General features: G+C 40.1%; 1 protein-coding gene across 1 annotated transcript in view; it reads right to left on the bottom strand.

Moving 5' to 3' along the window:
• LOC118373117 (gamma-aminobutyric acid type B receptor subunit 2-like) overlaps positions 1-24,042 on the bottom strand; it is a 412,635-nt gene that overhangs the window by 304,383 nt on the left and 84,210 nt on the right. The gene's annotated exons all lie outside the window — the stretch shown is intronic.

Here is a 24,042-nt window from a genome sequence, read left to right as displayed (position 1 = left end):
TCATCCTGGTCCCTTTGCAGAAAAACAGCCCCAAAGCATGATGTTTCCACCCCCATACTTCACAGTAGGTATGGTGTTCTTTGGATGCAACTCAGCATTCTTTGTCCTCCAAACACGACGAGTTGAGTTTTTACCAAAAAGTTATATTTTGGTTCCATCTGACCATATGACATTCTCCCAATCTTCTTCTGGATCATCCAAATGCTCTCTATCAAACTTCAGACGGGCCTGGACATGTACTGGCTTAAGCAGGGGGACACGTCTGGCACTGCAGGATTTGAGTCCCTGGCGGTGTAGTGTGTTACTGATGGTAGGCTTTGTTACTTTGGTCCCAGCTCTCTGCAGGTCCTTCACTAGGACCCCTGTGTGGTTCTGGGATGTTTGCCCACCTTTCTTGTGATCATTTTGACCCCACGGGGTGAGATCTTGCGTGGAGCCCCAGATCGAGGGAGATTATCAGTGGTCTTGTATGTCTTCCATTTCCTATGAATTGCTCCCAGTTGATTTCTTCAAACCAAGCTGCTTACCTATTGCAGATTCAGTCTTCCCAGCCTGGTGCAGGTCTACAATTTTGTTTCTGGTGTCCTTTGACAGCTCTTTGGTCTTGGCCATAGTGGAGTTTGGAGTGTGATCGTTTGAGGTTGTGGACAGGTGTCTTTTATACTGATAACATGTTCAAACAGGTGCCATTAATACAGGTAACGAGTGGAGGTCAGAGGAGCCTCTTAAAGAAGAAGTTACAGGTCTGTGAGAGCCAGAAATCTTGCTTGTTTGTAGGTGACCAAATACTTATTTTCCACCATAATTTGCAAATAAATTCATAAAAAATACTACAATGTGATTTCCTGGATTTTTTTTCTCATTTTGTCTGTCATAGTTGAAGTGTACCTATGATGAAGATTACAGGCCTCTCTCATGTTTTTAAGTGGGACAACTTGCACAATTGGTGGCTGACTAAATACTTTTTTGCCCCACTGTATATATATATATATGTCACTGCTTCTGTGGTTTACACAAGCCATCAAACCGGGCTATAGCCGGCTGTTCCACGCCTTCCCTGTGAATCCTTCAAATGTAAACAGCACGCTAGTTATTGTTTATCTTCAAACGCTATAGGGTTAGGAGATCAGATGAAACAGGGAAATGAGTCTTCCGCATTTAACCCAATCCCTCTGAATCAGAGAGGTGCGGAGGGATGCCTTAATCCACATCCACGTCATCAGTGCCCAGGAACAGCGGGTTAACTGTCTTGCTCAGGGGCAATACGACAGATTTTTACCTTGTCAACTTGGGTATTCGATCCAGCAATCTTTCGGTTAGTGGCCCAATGCTCCGACCCGACAGGCTACCTGCCACCCCATAAACAGATATACATTCCAATGAGGTCTGTGATGAAATATGGTTTCCTGGCCCCGGGAATGAAACATGTGACCTCACTTTATGCCCCAGCCATTATTCCTTACGGCCAAAAGCCTCCCATTCAACGGTCACAAAGCAGCAGCCAACCACCACTATGCTGGGGCTATTTTCAGTGCCAGAGAGAGAGGGAGGGAAAGAGAGAGATGTGGGGAGGGGGAGGCATTGAGCGGCGGCGAACACATGCAGACCAGTCTGCTTTCTCGCGTTCTCTCTCTCCCTCTACTTCTGTCAAACACTCATCCACACAGACACACAATCTGGCATGCTGGTGTTGCGTTGACCACCACCACGTTGCCTAGGCAACCCACAAGGCAACGCTTTTGAGCTGTAAATAAAGGAGGAAGCCGGGCCGGGAGCTTGGAGGAGCTTGGTGTTTGCCGGCTATATTTAGCATGTGATTGGGTGGCACAATCACAGAGGCATTAATCGTAAACTAATCAGAAAGTGGAGACGTGTAGGGGTTAATGGTGGATGCAGTTTGTGAGCAGAGAGAGAGAGATAGAGGTGTCGCAAGAACAAGTGCTCATAAAACCAACCAACCATTCTCTCCACAACTATGGCTGACTGTCCCATCTTTAGACACTGTACAGTTCTGCTCTCTGCATCAGATATGCCTTAGAACCCAGTAGTAGACAAATCTAGTTAATGTCATACAGTACGTCAGAGTCTAAGACAGTGGTATTCAAACTTTTTCAGCGGGGAACCTTTTTCTACCAGAATTTCTGGGGACCCCACCCAAAATCTAATGATAAAACCTTCAAATCGGTAAATGTATATTTTTAAATCAACAAATAACCTTAAATTGATTGCATTTTCGCTCTTATTAAAATGAAATGAAAACAATAAAATCATCGGGACTTTTAATTTCCACCCCGGGGACCCCACTGCAGTTCCCCACAAAGGTTTGCGACCCCGACTTTGAATACCACATGTTACGTCTATCCTGCCCAAGCTACACTACATATACAAAACTATGTGGACACTTTAAATGAGTGGATTCTGCTAGTTCAGCCAGGTGTAAAAAAAAATACATCGAGCACACAGCCATGCAATCTCCATAGACAAACATTGCCAGTTATTACATTTCTGCCCTGCTGGAACTGCCCCTGTCACAGAACGGGACCACCAAATGCTGAAGCGCGTAATGTTTAAAAATAGTCTGTCCTCAGTTGCAACACTGATGACCGAGTTCCAAACTGCCTCTGGAAGCAACATCAGCACAAGAACAGTTGGTCAGGAGCGTCAGGAAAGGGGTTTCCATGGCCGAGGATCGGCTGGAGTGGTGTAAAGCTTGCCAGCATTGGACTCTGGAGTAGTGGAAACACGTTCTTCAAATCATATCACATTTTATTTGTCACGTGCGCCGAATACAACAGGTGTAGGTAGACCTTGTTGTGAAAATCTTACTTACAAGCCCGTAATCAACAGTGCATACATTTTAGGTCCCCACAAGGAAAGAAAAACAAGTAAGTGTGTGTGTGTGTGTGTGTGTGTGTGTGTGTGTGTGTGTGTGTGTGTGTGTGTGTGTGTGTGTGTGTGTGTGTGTGTGTGTGTGTGTGTGTGTGTGTGTGTGTGTGTGTGTGTGTGGTTGTTGACTGGTGATCCTTGATGGAGAGCACTGTGGCACACATAATCTGCTCTCGACACACACGCTGTCCGTTAGCTAATGTCATGCATGGCCCTCACAGGGCCACAACATATAACATGCCAAATTCCAGGCCTCCATTTGGAGACGGCTAATGGCTCAGACAAATATGGAAGTGGAATGAAATGAAAGACAGGGAGAGAGGGAGAGAGAGAGAGTGAGAGAGAGACAAAGTGAAACGAATACAAATATACAGAATATTGTGCATACAAAAAGGCACGAAAGTAATAATGCAAAAACAAACATGGCAAAGGAATACACCTGTTGGCCATATGCAAATCCTTATGTCTGGATCAAATCCAACACAACACCTCACTGAGTAACTGCCTCCTTCTTTTCAAGCATGGTGGTGTATCAGCTAAGACGGTGCCGACAGAGAGGGCTGCCTCGCTTCTAGTCCTTATTCAACTTTGCATTATTTTGTTTTTTTATGTACTATTTCTTGTTGTTAGCCCAGAAAATCTTTAGTGTTATTACGTACAGCTGGGAACAACTAATTGATATCAGAGCGCCGACAACTTACCAGCATTACGACCAGCACCATGACCAGGAATGCAACTATCCCCAAGCGGAACCTTTGTCCGCACCACCCAGGGCATTTGAACTGATCCCAGAGGCCGACCAAAAACAACGCCGCCGGAGAAGAGGAAGACAGAGCGGTCTTCTGGTCAGACTTCGGAGGCGCTGAAGAAATTTGGCATGTCACCTAAAAACCTCAAACTTTTACAGATGCACAATTGAGAGCATCCTGTCGGGCTGTATCACAGCCTGGTACGGCAACTGCACCGCCCACAAATCAAATCAAATCAAATCAAATTTATTTATATAGCCCTTCGTACATCAGCTGATATCTCAAAGTGCTGTACAGAAACCCAGCCTAAAACCCCAAACAGCAAACAATGCAGGTGTAAAAGCACGGTGGCTAGGAAAAACTCCCTAGAAAGGCCAAAACCTAGGAAGAAACCTAGAGAGGAACCGGGCTATGTGGGGTGGCCAGTCCTCTTCTGGCTGTGCCGGGTAGAGATTATAACAGAGCATGACCAAGATGTTCAAATGTTCATAAATGACCAGCATGGTCGAATAATAATAAGGCAGAACAGTTGAAACTGGAGCAGCAGCACAGTCAGGTGGACTGGGGACAGCAAGGAGCCATCATGTCAGGTAGTCCTGGGGCACGGTCCTAGGGCTCAGGTCCTCCGAGAGAGAGAAAGAAAGAGAGAATTAGAGAGAGCATATGTGGGGTGGCCAGTCCTCTTCTGGCTGTGCCGGGTGGAGATTATAACAGAACGTGGCCAAGATGTTCAAATGTTCATAAATGACCAGCATGGTTGAATACTAGTAAGGCAGAACAGTTGAAACAACAACCGCAGTGCTCTCCAGAGGGTGGTGCGGTCTGGGGGAAAACTACCTGCCCTCCAGATCACCTACAGCACCCGATGTCACAGGAAGGCCAAAAAGATCATCAAGGACAACAACCACCTGAGCCACTTCCTGTTCACCCCGCTATCATCCAGAAGGTGAGGTCAGTACAGGTGTATCAAAGCTGGGACCAAGAGACTGAAAAACAGCTTAACTATATCAAGGCTATCAGACTGTTAAACAGCCATCACTAGCACAGAGAGGCTGCCGCCTACTTATTGACTTGAAATCAAGTGTAGTAACTTTAATAACTCCACTTTAATCATGTTTACATATCTTGCATTACTCATCTCATACACTACCATTCAAAAGTTTGGGGTCACTTAGAAATGTCCCTTGTTTTTAATGAAAAGCTGGAAACGGCAGCTAATCCAAGTTCATAATTTTCAAAGGCTAATTGACCATTAGAAAACCCTTTTGAAATTATGTTAGCACAGCTGTAAACTGTAATCCTTCTCCCCCAAAAAAAAAAGATTTAGATGCAAGTGGCTGTTCCACTGGATGTCATAAGGTGTATGCACCAATTTGTAAGTCGCTCTGGATAAGAGCGTCTGCTAAATGACTTAAATGTAAATGTAAATGTAAATTTAAAGAAGGAATAAAACTGGCCTTCTTTAGACTAGTTGAGCATCTGGAGCGTCAGCATTTGTGGGTTCGATTACAGGCTCAAAATGTCCAGAAACAAATAACTTTCCTCTGAAACTCATAAATCTATTCTTGTTCTGAGAAATGAAGGCTATTACATGCGAGAAATTGCCAAGAAACTGAAGATCTCGTACAACGCTGTGTACTATTCCCTTCACAGAACAGCGTAAACTGGCTCTAACCAGAATAGAAAGAAGAGTGGGAGACCCCTGTGCACAACTGAGCAAGAGGACAAGTACGTTAGAATGTCTAGTTTGAGAAACAGACACCTCACAAGTCCTCAACTGTCAGCTTAATTAAATAGTACCTGCAAAACACCAGTCTCAACGTCAATAGTGAAGTGGCGACTCAGGGATGCTGGCCTTCTAGGCAGAGTTGCAAAGAAAAAGCCATATCTCAGACGTGCCAATAAAAAGAAAAGATTAAGACGGGCAAAAGAACACAGACACTGGACAGAGGAACGCTGCCTAGAAGGCCAGTGTTCACTGTTGACGTTGAGACTGGGTTTAGCTAACACAACGTGCCATTGGAACACAGGAGTGATGGCTGCTGATAATGGGCCTCTGTACGCTTATGTAGATATTCCATAAAAAAATAACGTTTTCCAACTACAATAGTCATTTACAACATTAACAATGTCTACACTGTATTTCTGATCAATTTTATGTTATATTAAATGGTCAAAAAAATAGCTTTTCTTTCAAAAACAAGGACATTTCTAAGTGATCCCAAACTTTTGAATGGTAGTCTATGTTTATACTGTACTCTATACTATCTATTTCACCTTAGCCTATGACACTCTGTCATTGTTCATACATATATTTATATTTACATATTCTTATTCCATTCATGAATGGCCAAGTTACAGTTTTGACTTAACTCTGCTTGAAAATCTCTGGCAATACTTGAAAACTGCTGGCAAACAATGATCAACAAGGACAAAGCTTGAAGAATTAAAAAAGAATCATGGGTAAATATTGCACAATCCAGGTGTGCAAAACTTACCCAACACTTACCGTAGACTTACCCAAGAAGCCTCACAGCAATAATCGATGCGAAAGGATTTTCTGACATGTATTGACTCAGGGAGCTGAATACTTACGCAACGACTATACAATGAATGTTTATTTCTTGAAATGTTCCCGATTTACTGACCTTCATGTCATATAGTAATAATGGACTGTCATTTCTCTTTGCTTATTTGAGCTGTTACCAAATAGGTCTGTCTATCTTCTGTATACCACCCCTACATTGTCACAACACAACTGATTGGGTCAAACGCATTAAGAAGGAAAGAAATTTCACAAATTATCTGTTAATTGTAATGCATTCCAGGTGACAACCTCATGAAGCTGGTTAAGAGAATGCCAAGCGTGTGCAAAGCTGTCAAAGGCTAAGGGTGGCTACTCTGAAGAATCTCAAATATAAATATATTTGGTTTTGTTTAACACTTTTTTGGTTACTACGTGATGTGTTATTTCATAGTTTCGATGTCTTCACTATTATTCTATAATGTAGAAAATAGTAAAATTAAAGAAAAACCCTTGAATGAGTAGGTGTGTCCAAACTTTTGACTGGTACAATATTTTTTTCCCACTTTGCCATTAGAGTATTTTCTAAGATTGTTGACAAAAAAAATACAATTAAATCAATTTAAATCGCACTTTGTAACACAATAAAATGTTTAAAAAAAATCCAAGGGGTCTGAATACTTTTGCAAGGCTCTGTATAAAACAGATTATATATTTCCCTGACACACAGTCTGACCAAACTAATCCTCTCAACTAGAAATGGGATATGTCCCAAATGGCACCATTTTCCCTATATAGTGCACTACATTTGACCAGAGCTCTATGGGCCCAGGTCAGAAGTATTGCGTTTTAATGTAATCAGGTGCTATTTGGGACATAGACACAGCCATTGAAACGCACCATACAGGGAGATGGGGGATACTTTGTGTGGCAACAAGTGATTGTATCACAGGAAAAAATGTCTATTTAAACGTGCTGTCCAGTATCGTTCATAAAATAAAATAAAACAATTAAAACTCCACTACAGAAGCAGGTTTTGCTTAATCGACAACAGCATCCTTCTCTCTTTCCAAGTGCCGTCCTGTGGTTCGGCTGTATTTAGTTCAATAACTGTACAGGGTTTCCCATGGGGGCCTCAATTAAGGTCAAACGGTCCCAAACGTAATCTATTGACAAACAGGCAACAGACTCATCGAGTCAGTCATCACTATATTCACATGCAGCTCTATGGGCACCACCAGTAACGTTACAGTACTGCTCACTGAGGATGGTGTGTGTGTGTGTGTGTGTGTGTGTGTGTGTGTGTGTGTGTGTGTGTGTGTGTGTGTGTGTGTGTGTGTGTGTGTGTGTGTGTGTGTGTGTGTGTGTGTGTGTGTGTGTGTGTGTGTGTGTGTGTGTGTGTGTGCCTGTGTTTGTTTGTTCCCCATCACCTAGCCCTATTGGGCAATGGACTGGTCCACTCAGGCGGAGAGTATGACCTCCTTTTTTTCAAATGACCTTAAAGACATGCAGCACCGGAAACTGAGAGAGCTGGGACCGATACGACACGTGTCTACCAGATTTCCATTGAGATCTCATGAAAGGCTATGGAGAGGGAGGAAGAGAAGGGAATGGAGGGAAGAGTGGAGAGGAGATGGGGGGGGTGTATGCACTGAGCATTCTGACTCTTTGTGGTAACATTTATACAACAAACCCCGGAGTATTCAGTGAAAGTCCAACATTGATTGACTGAGTGTGGAGAGGAGAGAGGGAGGACCTGGTGGATTCTTTCAATCTGATCCTCCCACATCACTTCACTTCCTTACACACACCAAAAAGCCATTAAAACCCTCCCCCAGTCTAGAGTGGAACCAGAAGACTCTGATTGCCTCTAAAATCTACTCTGACAGACAGAAGCTCAGAGCTCCTAAAGAAGACAGTTGGTTGGCCCTAGCCTATCTCTCTCCCTAGGTTCACAGCTGGAGAGGTTTATTAGACTTCGTCCCAAATGGCATCCTATTCCCTACATAGTGCACAACTTTTGAGGGCTCTGGTCAAAATAAGTGCACTATGTAGGGAATAGGGTGCCATTTGGGAAGCAGCCTTCAACTATTGGCATCATGGTTGGTGTCGCACACCCAGTCTCAGAATACCACGGGATAACAACAGCAAGTGTGGCAGGTTTCAAACCACTTTGGTTCTCTCACGATACTGGATAAGCCAAAATTGGCCACTAAAACCCAGAATCACAGTCAACACGTTGAGCCTTTATTAGCCAATCTGTGCTGAGCAGGGGAAAGGGGGATACAGTAAGCCTATTACAGGTCATTCTGCTTTTTACAACAGCAGGTTGTGTGGTGTTCCGGTTTCCATACAGTCATACCGTTTCTGTACCATCCCGGGGTATACGGTGTTACGGCACACACACAAGGGGCACTATAAAAACATGTTCAAAAACAGGGATCTTGATCCAGGAGGGGATTGAATGTCTCTGCTGTAACCAAGAAGCTTGGTCTTGACATTTAGGCACTTAGCTAGTAAGTTAGCAAACCAAATGCACACCCCCACAGCACCTGCTGAAAATCATACCTTTTGGTATTTCGGAAAACCCCGGTATATGGTGTAAAGGGTATATGGTATAAACGGTATACGTATAAACGGTATACGGTATAAATGGTATACGTTATAAACGGTATACGTATAAACGGTATACGTTATAAACGGTATACGGTATAAACGGTATACGGTATAAACGGTATACGTTATAAACGGTATACGGTATAAACGGTATACGGTATACGGTATAAACGGTATACGGTATAAACGGTATACAGTATAAACGGTATACGTATAAACGGTATACAGTATAAACGGTATACGTATAAACGGTATACGGTATAAACGGTATACGTATAAACGGTATACGGTATAAACGGTATACGGTATAAACGGTATACGTATAAACGGTATACGGTATAAACGGTATACACGGTATACATATAAACGGTATACGGTATAAACGGTATACGGTATAAACGGTATAGGGTATAAACGGTATACGGTATACGTATAAACGGTATACGGTATAAAGGGTATACGGTATAAACGGTATACGTATAAACGGTATACGGTATAAACGGTATACGTATAAACGGTATACGGTATAAACGGTATACGTTATAAACGGTATACGTATAAACGGTATACGGTATAAACGGTATATGGTATAAACGGTATACGTATAAACGGTATACGGTATAAACGGTATACGGTATAAACGGTATATGGTATAAACGGTATACGTATAAACGGTATACGTATAAACGGTATACGGTATAAACGGTATACGTATAAACGGTATACGGTATAAACGGTATACGGTATAAACGGTATACGGTATAAACGGTATACAGTATAAACGGTATACGTATAAACGGTATACGTATAAACGGTATACGGTATAAACGGTATACGTATAAACGGTATACGGTATAAACGGTATACGTATAAACGGTATACGGTATAAACGGTATACGTATAAACGGTATACGGTATAAACGGTATACGTATAAACGGTATACGTATAAACGGTATACAGTATAAACGGTATATGGTATAAACGGTATACGTATAAACGGTATATGGTATAAACGGTATACTGTATAAACGGTATACAGTATAAACGGTATTCAGTATAAACGGTATTCAGTATAAACGGTATACGGTATAAACGGTATACGTATAAACGGTATTCGGTATACACGGTATACGTATAAACGGTATACGTATAAACGGTATACGGTATAAACGGTATACGTATAAACGGTATACGGTATAAACGGTATACGTATAAACGGAATACGGTATAAACTGTATACGGTATAAACGGTATACTGTATAAACGGTATACTGTATAAACGGTATACATATAAACGGTATACGTATAAACGGTATACGGTATAAACGGTATAGGTATAAACGGTATACGTATAAACGGTATACGGTATAAACGGTATACGGTATAAACGGTATACGTATAAACGGTATATGGTATAAACGGTATACAGTATAAACGGTATACGTATAAACGGTATACGTATAAACGGTATACGGTATAAACGGTATATGGTATAAACGGTATACGTATAAACGGTATACGGTATAAACGGTATACGTATAAACGGTATACGGTATAAACGGTATACGTATAAACGGTATATGGTATAAACGGTATACGGTATAAACGGTATACGGTATAAACGGTATACAGTATAAACGGTATACGTATAAACGGTATACGGTATAAACGGTATACGTATAAACGGTATACAGTATAAACGGTATACGTATAAACGGTATACGGTATAAACGGTATACGGTAAAAACTGTATACGTATAAACGGTATACGGTATAAACTGTATACGGTAAAAACTGTATACGTATAAATGGTAAAAACTGTATACGTATAAACGGTATACGGTAAAAACTGTATACGTATAAACGGTATACGGTATAAACGGTATACGTATAAACGGTATATGGTATAAACGGTATACGTATAAACGGTATACGTATAAACGGTATATGGTATAAACGGTATACGGTATAAACGGTATACGTATAAACGGTATACGGTATAAACGGTATACGTATAAACGGTATACGTATAAACGGTATACAGTATAAACGGTATACAGTATAAACGGTATACGGTATAAACGGTATACGTATAAACGGTATATGGTATAAACGGTATATGGTATAAACGGTATACGGTATAAACGGTATACGGTATAAACGGTATACGTATAAACGGTATACGGTATAAACGGTATACGTATAAACGGTATACGTATAAACGGTATACGGTATAAACGGTATACGGTATAAACGGTATACGTATAAACGGTATACGGTATAAACGGTATACGTATAAACGGTATATGGTATAAACGGTATACGGTATAAACGGTATACGTATAAACGGTATACGTATAAACGGTATACGGTATAAACTGTATACGGTATAAACTGTATATGGTATAAACGGTATACTGTATAAACGGTATACGTATAAACGGTATATGGTATAAACGGTATACTGTATAAACGGTATACGTATAAACGGTATACAGTATAAACGGTATACGGTATAAACTGTATACGTATAAACGGTATATGGTAGAAACTGTATACGGTAAAAACTGTATACGTATAAACGGTAAAAACTGTATACGTATAAACGGTATACGGTAAAAACTGTATACGTATAAACGGTATACGGTAAAAACTGTATACGTATAAACGGTATACGGTAAAAACTGTATACGTATAAACGGTATACGGTAAAAACTGTATACGTATAAATGGTATACAGTATAAACGGTATACGGTATACGGTATAAACGGTATACGGTAAACTGTATACGGTAAAAACTGTATATGGTGTAAACGGTATACAGTATAAACGGTATATGGTATAAACTGTATACGTATAAACGGTATACGGTATAAACTGTATACGTATAAACGGTATACGGTATAAACTGTATACGTATAAGCGGTATACGGTAAAAACTGTATACGTATAAACGGTATACGGTAAAAACTGTATACGTATAAACGGTATACGGTAAAAACTGTATACGGTATAAATGGTATACGGTATAAACGGTATACGGTTTAAACGGTATACGTATGAACGGTATACGGTAAAAACTGTATACGTATAAACGGTATATGGTAAAAATTGTATACGTATTAATGGTAAAAACTGTATACGTATAAACGGTAAAAACTGTATACGTATAAACGGTATACGGTAAAAACTGTATACGTATAAACGGTATACGGTAAAAACTGTATACGTATAAACGGTAAAAACTGTATACGTATAAACGGTATACGGTATAAACGGTATACGGTAAAAACTGTATACGTATAAACGGTATACAGTATAAACGGTATACGTATAAACGGTATACGGTATAAACGGTATACGGTATAAACGGTATACAGTATAAACGGTATACGTATAAACGGTATACGGTATAAACGGTATACGGTATAAACGGTATACGGTATAAACGGTATATGGTATAAACGGTATACGTATAAACGGTATACGGTATAAACGGTATACGTATAAACGGTATATGGTATAAACGGTATACGTATAAACGGTATACGTATAAACGGTATACGGTATAAACGGTATATGGTATAAACTGTATACGTATAAACGGTATATGGTATAAACTGTATACGTATAAATGGTATATGGTATAAACTGTATACGGTAAAAACTGTATACGTATAAACGGTAAAAACTGTATACGTATAAATGGTATACGGTAAAAACTGTATACGTATAAACGGTATACGGTATAAATGGTATACAGTATAAACGGTATACGGTATAAACGGTATACGGTAAAAACTGTATATGGTGTAAACGGTATACAGTATAAATGGTATACGGTATAAACTGTATACGTATTAATGGTAAAAACTGTATACGTATAAACGGTAAAAACTGTATACGTATAAACGGTATACGGTAAAAACTGTATACGTATAAACGGTATACGGTATAAACGGTATACGGTAAAAACTGTATACGTATAAACGGTAAAAACTGTATACGTATAAACGGTATACGGTAAAAACTGTATACGTATAAACGGTAAAAACTGTATACGTATAAACGGTATACGGTAAAAACTGTATACGTATAAACGGTAAAAACTGTATACGTATAAACGGTAAAAACTGTATACGTATAAACGGTAAAAACTGTATACGTATAAACGGTATACGGTATAAACGGTATACGGTAAAAACTGTATACGTATAAACGGTATACGGTAAAAACTGTATACAGTATAAACGGTATACGGTAAAAACTGTATACAGTATAAACGGTATACGGTATAAACGGTATACGGTATAAATGGTATACGGTATAAACGGTATATGGTTTAAACGGTATACGTATAAACGGTATACGGTAAAAACTGTATACGTATAAACGGTATACGGTAAAAACTGTATACGTATAAACGGTATACGTATAAACTTATACGGTATAAACGGTATACGGTATAAACGGTATACTGTATAAACGGTATATTGTATAAACGGTATACTGTATAAACGGTATACTGTATAAACGGTATATTGTATAAACGGTATATTCTATAAACGGTATACTGTATAAACGGTATACTGTATCAATGGTATACTGTATAAACGGTATATTGTATAAACGCTATACGTATAAATGGTATATTGTATAAACGCTATACGTATAAACGGTATATTGTATAAACGGTATATTGTATAAACGGTATACTGTATAAACGGTATACTGTATAAACGGTATACTGTATAAACGGTATATTGTATAAACGGTATACGTATAAACGGTATATTGTATAAACGGTATATTGTATAAACGGTAAATTGTATAAACGGTATACTGTATAAACGGTATACTGTATAAACGGTATACTGTATAAACGGTATACTGTATAAACGGTATATTGTATAAACGGTAAATTGTATAAACGTTATATTGTATAAACGGTATACTGTATAAACGGTATATTGTATAAACGGTATACTGTATAAATGGTATACTGTATAAACGGTATACTGTATAAACGGTATACTGTATAAACGGTATACTGTATAAACGGTATATTGTATAAACGGTATACTGTATAAACGGTATATTGTATAAACGGTATACTGTATAAACGGTATACTGTATAAACGGTATATTGTATAAACGGTAAATTGTATAAACGGTATACTGTATAAACGGTATACTGTATAAACGGTATATTGTATAAACGGTATATTGTATAAACGGTATACTGTATAAACGGTATACTGTATAAACGGTATACTGTATAAACGGTATATTGTATAAACGGTATACGGTATAAACGGTATACGTTATAAACGGTATACGGTATAAACGGTATACGGTATAAACGGTATATGGTATAAACGGTATACGTATAAACGGTATACGGTATACGGTATAAACGGTATACGTATAAACGGTATACAGTATAAACGGTATACGGTATAAACGGTATACGTATAAACGGTATACAGTATAAACGGTATACGTATAAACGGTATACAGTATAAACGGTATACGGTATAAACGGTATACGTATAAACGGTATACTGTATAAACGGTATACTGTATAAACGGTATACTGTATAAACGGTATACTGTATAAACGGTATACTGTATAAACGGTATACTGTATAAACGGTATACTGTATAAACGGTATATTGTATAAACGGTATACTGTATAAACGGTATACGTATAAACGGTATACGGTATAAACGATATACGTATAAACGGTATATTGTATAAACGGTATATTGTATAAACGGTATACTGTATAAACGGTATACTGTATAAACGGTATATTGTATAAACGGTATACTGTATAAACGGTATATTGTATAAACGGTATACTGTATAAACGGTATACTGTATAAACGGTATACTGTATAAACGGTATACTGTATAAACGGTATATTGTATAAACGGTATATTGTATAAACGGTATATTGTATAAACAGGAAATTGTATAAACGATATACGTATAAACGGTATATTGTATAAACGGTATACTGTATAAACGGTATATTGTATAAACGGTATACTGTATAAACGGTATACTGTATAAACGGTATACTGTATAAACGGTATATTGTATAAACGGTATACTGTATAAACGGTATACTGTATAAACGGTATACTGTATAAACGGTATACTGTATAAACGGTATACTGTATAAACGGTATACTGTATAAACGGTATACTGTATAAACGGTATATTGTATAAACGGTATACTGTATAAACGGTATACTGTATAAACGGTATACTGTATAAACGGTATACTGTATAAACGGTATACTGTATAAACGCTATACGTATAAACGGTATACGGTATAAACGGTATATTGTATAAACGGTATATTGTATAAACGGTATACTGTATAAACGGTATATTGTATAAACGGTATACTGTATAAACGGTATACTGTATAAACGGTATATTGTATAAACGGTATACTGTATAAACGGTATATTGTATAAACGGTATACTGTATAAACGGTATACTGTATAAACGGTATACGTATAAACGGTATATTGTATAAACGGTATATTGTATAAACGGTATACTGTATAAACGGTATATTGTATAAACGGTATACTGTATAAACGGTATACTGTATAAACGGTATACTGTATAAACGGTATACTGTATAAACGGTATATTGTATAAACGGTATATTGTATAAACGGTATACTGTATAAACGGTATATTGTATAAACGGTATACTGTATAAACGGTATACTGTATAAACGGTATATTGTATAAACGGTATACTGTATAAACGGTATACTGTATAAACGGTATACTGTATAAACGGTATATTGTATAAACGGTATACGGTATAAACGCTATACGTATAAACGATATACGGTATAAACGATATACGATATAAATGATATACGGTATAAACTCTACATATTAACGGTATATGGTACAAACACTATACAAATAAATGGTATACGGTCCAAGTCTAAACGGCAGACAGGTGGAAGGATAAGGGATATAGTAACTACAGTATCATCCGTGGGAATTCAGCCAATCACACACCTACTGTAGGAGTCACCACGGCTGTCTCAAATGGCACCCTATTCACTATGTAGAGTGCTATCTTTGACCTGGACTCTAAGGGAATAGAGTGAAAAATGGATACCTTTTTATAATTATCATGTTACTTCCTGAACTGAGCAAGCTTTGAAATAAATAGCTTCTCCTTTTCTGGTTCTTAAGAAGTGATTGAAAAGAGATGCCCTTTTCACATTATTGAGTTGAAATGTCAGTTTACTTGCCAAATACACTCTTTCTAAAAGCTATTAGGAAGGAACTGGGTCCCTCCAATCAGCCAGCCTATCTGCTTAATTTTCAGAAAAGGAGAAAACAGACAGAACCAGAGGAATGGGCAATGGAAGAAAGGCCATTATCAAGTTAATTATTTCTTGCCCTGAGGTCTTCCACTCTCCACAGGAAGCCTGTACTAGTGCTCAGAGGGGGTGGGGGCAGTGGGGGGTGTTGGGGTTGGTGGAGGAGAATAATTTGTCAAAATTGGGATAATTGTGGTTATACATAGAGCAGTGTAGCATCAGGATGGATCAGTAGCCTGATGCAGTAAGTCCAACCACAGGGCCAGTAGTGTGGATGACGGGATAGGATGAGCTCAGGGCTGTGAGCCTCTCTCTCTCTCTCTCTCTCTCTCTCTCTCTCTCTCTCTCTCTCTCTCTCTCTCTCTCTCTCTCTCTCTCTCTCTCTCTCTCTCTCTCTCTCTCTCTCTCCCCCCCCTTCATCTTTTGGTCTGCAATTCCCTCTGTCTGTACATAAGCCACATATCATCCAGCATTTTGTGGCGATGCAAACACACACACTTGACTGTAGGCATCTCTCCTTGCACAACATCCTGACACTCTGCGACCTCATATAAACAAAGAAATAACTGCTTCACTTTCCTGCTACTGCGTACAAATCAAACTAAGATTTCGCAAAGCTATCTAATTCCTCACTGAAAAAGTTGTCACACAAAATTATAAATGAAAGCCATGTACATTTTCAACCCATCTACATACACGGCAGAGTTTTCCTCTGCGCATAGGGTTGCATTGTAAGGACCCTAAGCTCTCTCTCTCTCTCTCTCTCAAAATTGGGTTTGTTTTCAAATTCTTCGTGGGTCTGTGTAATCTGAGGGAAATATGTGTCTCTAATATGTAATCTGAGGGAAATATGTGTCTTTAATATGTGTCTCTCTCATACATTTGGCAGGAGGTTAGGAAGTGCAGCTCAGTTTCCACCTCACATTGTCAAAGCTTCCTTATGTTTGTCATTGTCAGTCACAGTGGTCAGGTATTCTGCCACTGTGTACTCTCTGTTTAGGGTCAAATAGCATTCTACTTTGTGCAGTTTTTTTGTTAATTCTTTCCAATGTGTCAAGTAGTATCTTTTTGTTTTCTAATTATTTGGTTAGGTATAATTATGTTTCTGTCCTGGGGCTCTGTGTAGTCTGTTTGTGTTTGTGAGATGAGCTCCAGGACCAGCTTGCTTATGGGACTCTTCTCCAGGTTCATCTCTCTGTAGGTGATGGCTTTGTTACGGAAGGTTTGGCAATCGCTTCCTTTTAGGTGGTTGTAGAATTTAGTGTCTCTTTTCTGGATTTTGATAATTAGAGGGTATCGGCCTAATTCTGCTCTACATGCATTATTTGGCGTTCTACGTTGTACACAGAGGATATTGTTTCAGAATTCTGCATGCAGTCTCAATTTTGTGTTTGTCCCATTTTGTGAATTATTGGTTGGTGAGCGGACCCCAGACCTCACAACCAAAGGGCAATGGGTTCAATAACTGTTTGAAGTATTTTTTTGCCAGATCCTAATTGGTATGTCAAATTTTATGTTCCTTTTGATAGCCCTTCTTGTCTTGTCTCTCTGCTCGTTCACAGCTTTGTGGAAGTTACCTGTGGCGCTGATGTTTAGGCCGAGCTATGTATAGTTTTTTGTGTGCTATAAGGCAATGGTGTCTAGATGGAATTTTGTATTTGTGGTCCTGGCAACTGGACCTTTTTTGAAACACCATTATTTGTGTCTTACTGAGATTTACTGTCAGGGCCCAGGTCTGACAGAATCTTTGCAGAAGATCTAGGTGCTGCTGTCCTCTCTCCCGCTCTCCCTCTCCCTCTCTCTCTCTCTCTCGCTCTCTCTCTTCCTCACTCTCTCTCTCTCCCTCTCTTCTTGGCATTGATACATGGCCTTGGTCAAGAAGGGTTATTACTTACACTACCATTGGCTTCTGCCAAGAAATCCAATTTTCTAGCCTCTGGGTGCATCCCAAATGGCACCCTATTCCCTAAGTATGGGTCCTGGTCAAAAGTAGTGTACTAAATAGGGAATAGGACGTAATTTGGGACATTGACACAGCCTCTGCCTCCTTTTAAGATGCCTGTGCCTCTCCCATTTCTACCTCATTATGCTGTCTGCTAGGACGGAGACCATTAAGCATCTAAGTTTAAGGGAGGAAAAACAAATTGGTGCGCGGGGGGATACATAGATCAAACAGATGGTGATCACCAAGATCAGTTAACTACTACAGCTATGCATTATCTGCTTTAATGAGGATGCACTGTTTCCACGTACTGCCACTTTCTTTTTCATGTTTATAAGTGTGTGTGTGTGTCCATTTTTCCACACGTGTCACTGAGTATGTGTTTGCACACATGTTCAAGTATGTACTGTATGTAAAACATGGACTGTAGATAAGGGTGTATCTACAGAGTATGTGTACAGTGTTATCATCAGTAACCATGACCTCTGAATAACTCTGAAAACAACACAAACATATCATAAACTCTGATATCAGCCACGACTTACTGTAAATTGAGGTACTTTCTATAGGAGTACAGACTGGATGGAGACGGAGAACTATTTAGCTTCTTTAATGGTCAAACCACAATATGTCAAATTAACTTTGGATTTGACTTTTTGTAGCAGGTTAGAAAAACTCACGCAGCAGGTTAGGATAATTAACGTAGCAGTTTAGGAGAATTAGGTTAATGTTAAGAAAAAGGTTAGGATTATCTTAAATGCAAAATATTTCAACTTTTGACGTTGATTTGAGAAAAGTTGGATCCCCTCTAGTCATAACCCATCAACAACCACCCTAGAACTGTCCATCATTTCTAGTGTCAATAAAGCTTGTCCAACACAATTAAAGCACTGGCCAATCAGATTGCAGATAAGAAATTACCAGGTAATTAACAACTTAGGTGTCACGCCCTGGCCATAGAGAAGCTTTTATTCTCTATTTTGGTTAGGCCAGGGTGTGACTTGGGTGGGCATTCTATGTTCCTTTTTCTATGTTTTTGTATTTCTTTGTTTTTAGCCAGGTATGGTTCTCAATCAGGGACAGCTGTCTATCGTTGGCTCTGATTGAGAACCATACTTAGGTAGCTCTTGCCCACATGGGTTTTGTGTGTAGTTGTTTTCTGTTTTGTGTCTGCACCAGACAGAACTGTTTCGGTTTCATTTCGTTCTCTTGTTGTTTTTGTCATTCAGTGTTCTGTTCTATTAAAATATGACAAACACTTACCACACAACATTTTGGTCCTCTTCTCCTTCCACCAACGAGAATCGTTACAGAAACACCCACCAAAAAAGGACCAAGCAGCGTGGTAACTTGGAGCAGAGGGTTCTGGACTCCTGGACTTGGGAGGAGATTTTGGAGAGCAAGGGACCCTGGGCACAGGCTGGGGAATATCGCCGCCCCAAGAAAGAACTGGAGGCAGCGAAAGCTGAGCTGCGGCGATATGAGGAGGTAGCGCGGCAGCGCGACAGGCACGAGAGGCAGCCCCAAAAGTTTTTGGGGGGGGCACACGGGGAGTGTGGCAGAGTCAGGTTGGAGACCTGAGCCCAGTTCTCATGCTTACCGAAGGCAGCGTTGTACTGGTCAGGCGCCGTGTTATGCGGGGGAGCGCACGGTGTCGCCGGTACACGCTCATAGCCCAGAGCGCTATAGGTCAGCCCCTCGCAAGTGCCATGCGAGAGTGGGCGTCCAGCCAGGGCGTGTTGTGCCGACTCAGCGTGTCTGGTCTCCGGTACGCCGTTTCGGCCCAGGATATCCTGCGCCGGCTCTGTGTACTGTGTCTCCGGGGCGCTGGGAGGGTGCAGTGCGTCCTATGCCTGCGCTCCGCCCGTGCCGGGCGATTGTGGGCATTGAGCCTAAGGGAGATGTGCGAGTAGTATGCACCAGATCTCCAGTGCTCACCCACAGCTCAGTTCAACCTGTGCCTGCACTCTGGATGGTCCGGGCTAAAGTGGTAATTCAGCCTGGATGAGTGGTGCCAAGGCTGCGCACCAGTGCTTCCCCACAGCCGGTCCATCCGGTGCCTCCTCCACGCACCAGGCCTCCTGTAGGTCTCCCCAGCCTGGTGGGTCCTGTGGCAGCCCCACGTACCAGGCTGTCTCTCCGTCTCCTCCATCCAGAGTCTCCCTCCAGCCCGGAGCTGCCAGAGTCTCCCTCCAGCCCGGAGCTGCCAGTCTCCCTCCAGCCCGGAGCTGCCAGAGACGCCCTTCACTCCGGAGCTGCCAGAAATGCAGCCCCTCAGTCCAGAGGCGCCCCTCAGTCCAGCGGCGCCCTCTACGAGGGTCTTCAGTCCGGGGCCCACTGTGAGGGTCCACACCCGAGCCGCCGCCATAAGAAGGCCCACCCGGACACTCCCCTTTAAAGTCAGATTTTGGAGGGGGGCTACTGTCACACCCTGGCCATAGAGAGGCTTTAATTCTCTATTTTGGTTAGGCCAGGGTGTGACTAGGGTGGGAATTCTATGTTCCTATTTCTATGTTTTTGTATTTCTTTGTTTTTGGCCAGGTATGGTTCTCAATCAGGGACAGCTGTCTATCGTTGTCTCTGATTGAGAACCATGCTTAGGTAGCTCTTGCCCACATGGGTTCTGTGTGTAGTTGTTTTCTGTTTTGCGTCTGCACCAGACAGAACTGTTTCGGTTTTATTTCGTTCTCTTGTTGTTTTTGTCATTCAGTGTTCTGGTCTATTAAAATATGACGAACACTTACCACACAGCATTTTGGTCCTCCTCTCCTTCCACCAACAAGAATCGTTACATTAGGACAAAACAACTGTTTCCATACATTATAGAAATGTATAAAAGTGCTTCAGAAATAACTGAACCTAATAATAATTTTCAGGAGTGTCTCCTCTATAGTCATGATATCAATGCAGTACCACATCTGCACAGGTCCCAGACTTGCCCTTAGCCCCTATTCTCTGCTGTCTGCTCCCCTAACAGCCAGGGAGAACATCTGGAGTAATGTCGGTCATTCCTCACCCAGGCATTTCCTGGACAGAGGGCCCGGTGCGGGGCGGTGAGGGGCGGACAGCTCTGTGGTGTGAGCGCATTAAACATGGGTGACACACAATTCTAGAATACAGCCTACAGACAGACAACACACAGCTAAGGAACATGTCTCATAACTGATGTCAACACACCCTGAGGGGAGAACTCTCCTTCTTTGTCACCTGGTTAGGGTAGGTCAATGGCGACTGGATTTCACAGTCACACAAACACCAACCAGTCATTTAGAGAAAATATTTCCTCAGTGTTGAAAACTATAGCTCATGTTCACAATGCTGTTGTGGCCATGTGGTCATATTTTAGGGTTAATGGTTCATTTGAACACTATGCTATTATTCTGGTCACAGTCAAATTCTCCATTTATCCCTTGCACTCTGTTAATCCAATTCGCGCCGCAAATTTTTTGGCCAAGCACCGCGATTTTGGCCGAGAGTTCAGCTCGCAAGCCTCTGCGGTATCGGGTCACATATCCACAGCCATTGGAGGCTTGGGAGTCCCGGCTTAACGCTCATTCGCTGGTCTGACTGTCCGTCAATTTGTGGTCGGAATGGTACCTGTTCGTCACAGCCTCAAATGCCGCTTAACACTGTAAAGCTGAGAGTCTCCTACAGGAAGTAGCCCCATCGTCTTACAAAGGGTTTTCTATCGAGTTTAATTTTTAAAAACGTGAACATTATTTGTAGATGTGAAACAAAATCACTGTTTTCAGCACAGACGGACAATATTAATATGAAATGAAAGGCGAGTTCCTAATGAGTTCTGGAAGCCAAGCTAGAGCTCTGTCAGGCTTAAGAGAGTTTTAATCAAGATAGAACTTTTCTCTAACACTAAACATACAGATATGTATTTTACAGTTGTAAGGAAGGTGACATCTTAGTGAGTAATTTTATCATTTGATTTCTACTATATTTCTAAAGCATATCAATTATTTCAAGCGCTATTTAGCAAATATTTTTTAATTGGAACTACATTGTATATGATATTTTATATTTTTATCATATTTGTACTACTATACATCCTCAAACATGAATACAACAATTTGATTACAGTTGTTACCGGAAATGTGAGATTTTAATCTTTCTTGGAGAATGCAGCATTACTAGTTATTGTTTGTGGCCATCATGAAACCAATTACTTTTGGGTATGTCTAATTACTTTTGGGTATGTCTAATTACTTTTGTGTATGTCTATTTACTTTTGGGTATGTCTAATTACTTTTGGGTATGTCTAATTACTTTTGGGTATGTCTAATTACTTTTGGGTATGTCTAATTACTTTTGTGTATGTCTAATTACTTTTGTGTATGTCTATTTACTTTTGGGTATGTCTAATTACTTTTGGGTATGTCTAATTACTTTTGGGTATGTCTAATTACTTTTGTGTATGTCTATTTACTTTTGGGTATGTCTACTTACTTTTGGGTATGTCTAATTACTTTTGTGTATGTCTATTTACTTTTGTGTATGTCTAATTACTTTTGGGTATGTCTAATTACTTTTGGGTATGTCTAATTACTTTTGGGTATGTCTAATTACTTTTGTATATGTCTATTTACCTTTGGGTATGTCTAATTACTTTTGTGTATGTCTAATTACTTTTGGGTATGTCTAATTACTTTTGGGTATGTCTAATGGGTATGTCTAATTACTTTTGGGTATGTCTAATTACTTTTGGTTATGTCTAATTACTTTTGTGTATGTCTATTTACTTTTGGGTATGTCTAATTACTTTTGGGTATGTCTAATTACTTTTGGGTATGTCTAATTACTTTTGTGTATGTCTATTTACTTTTGGATATGTCTAATTACTTTTGTGTATGTCTATTTACTTTTGGGTATGTCTAATTACTTTTGGGTATGTCTAATTACTTTTGGGTATGTCTAATTACTTTTGGGTATGTCTAATTACTTTTGTGTATGTCTATTTACTTTTGGGTATGTCTAATTACTTTTGGGTATGTCTAATTACTTTTGTGTATGTCTATTTACTTTTGGGTATGTCTAATTACTTTTGGGTATGTCTAATTACTTTTGGGTATGTCTAATTACTTTTGTGTATGTCTATTTAGGCATCTAAAATGTGCCATTCAAGTGGTAGATAGAGATGGCCTCCTCATACTAGGTAAACAAAACCTACAACAAATGACTCTTCCGCTAGTCTAGTTCTGATGTTCCTGCCACCGTTGTTCATTCTGTCCTAGGTAGGACAGACAAAATCCTGTAAAACAGAGCAGGGCCAGGCTGTGATTGTGATGTTAGATCCACCTGAGTGGCATGGCTCTGGCTGGCATGGGGGACTCTGTGGGCACACAGAGAGAGAGACTAGAGACAGAGTGTGGCACAGTGTCCCAGCAGCCCAGGGATACTGTCCACTCACATCAATCTGTGTTGAGAAAAACAGCCTCCCAGGAATACTGCTTCCCTGCTTTCTGGTCAGAATTGGCTGTTCTGCCATGTCCTCTCTCTCCACTATATCCTCTCTGTCCACTATATCCTCTCTCTGTTATATCTTCTACTCTCCTCTCTCTCCACTATATCCTCTCTGTCCACTATATCCTCTCTCTGTTATATCCTCTACTCTACTCTCTCTCCACTATATCCTCTCTCTGTTATATCCTCTACTCTCCTCTCTCTCCACTATATCCTCTCTGTCCACTATATCCTCTCTCTGTTATATCCTCTACTCTCATCTCTCTCCACTATATCCTCTCTGTCCACTATATCCTCTCTCTGTTATATCCTCTACTCTACTCTCTCTCCACTATATCCTCTCTCTGTTATATCCTCTACTCTACTCTCTCCACTATATCCTCTCTCTGTTATATCCTCTACTCTACTCTCTCTCCACTATATCCTCTCTCTGTTATATCCTCTCCTCTCCTATTCTGTCTGTTAAACCCTCTCC

Source organism: Oncorhynchus keta, chromosome 19 (genome assembly GCF_023373465.1).
Source record: "Oncorhynchus keta strain PuntledgeMale-10-30-2019 chromosome 19, Oket_V2, whole genome shotgun sequence".
Classification (NCBI taxonomy): domain Eukaryota; kingdom Metazoa; phylum Chordata; class Actinopteri; order Salmoniformes; family Salmonidae; genus Oncorhynchus; species Oncorhynchus keta.
Note: the sequence above shows the minus strand (reverse complement) of the source record. Positions and strands in the feature narration are given on the sequence as shown.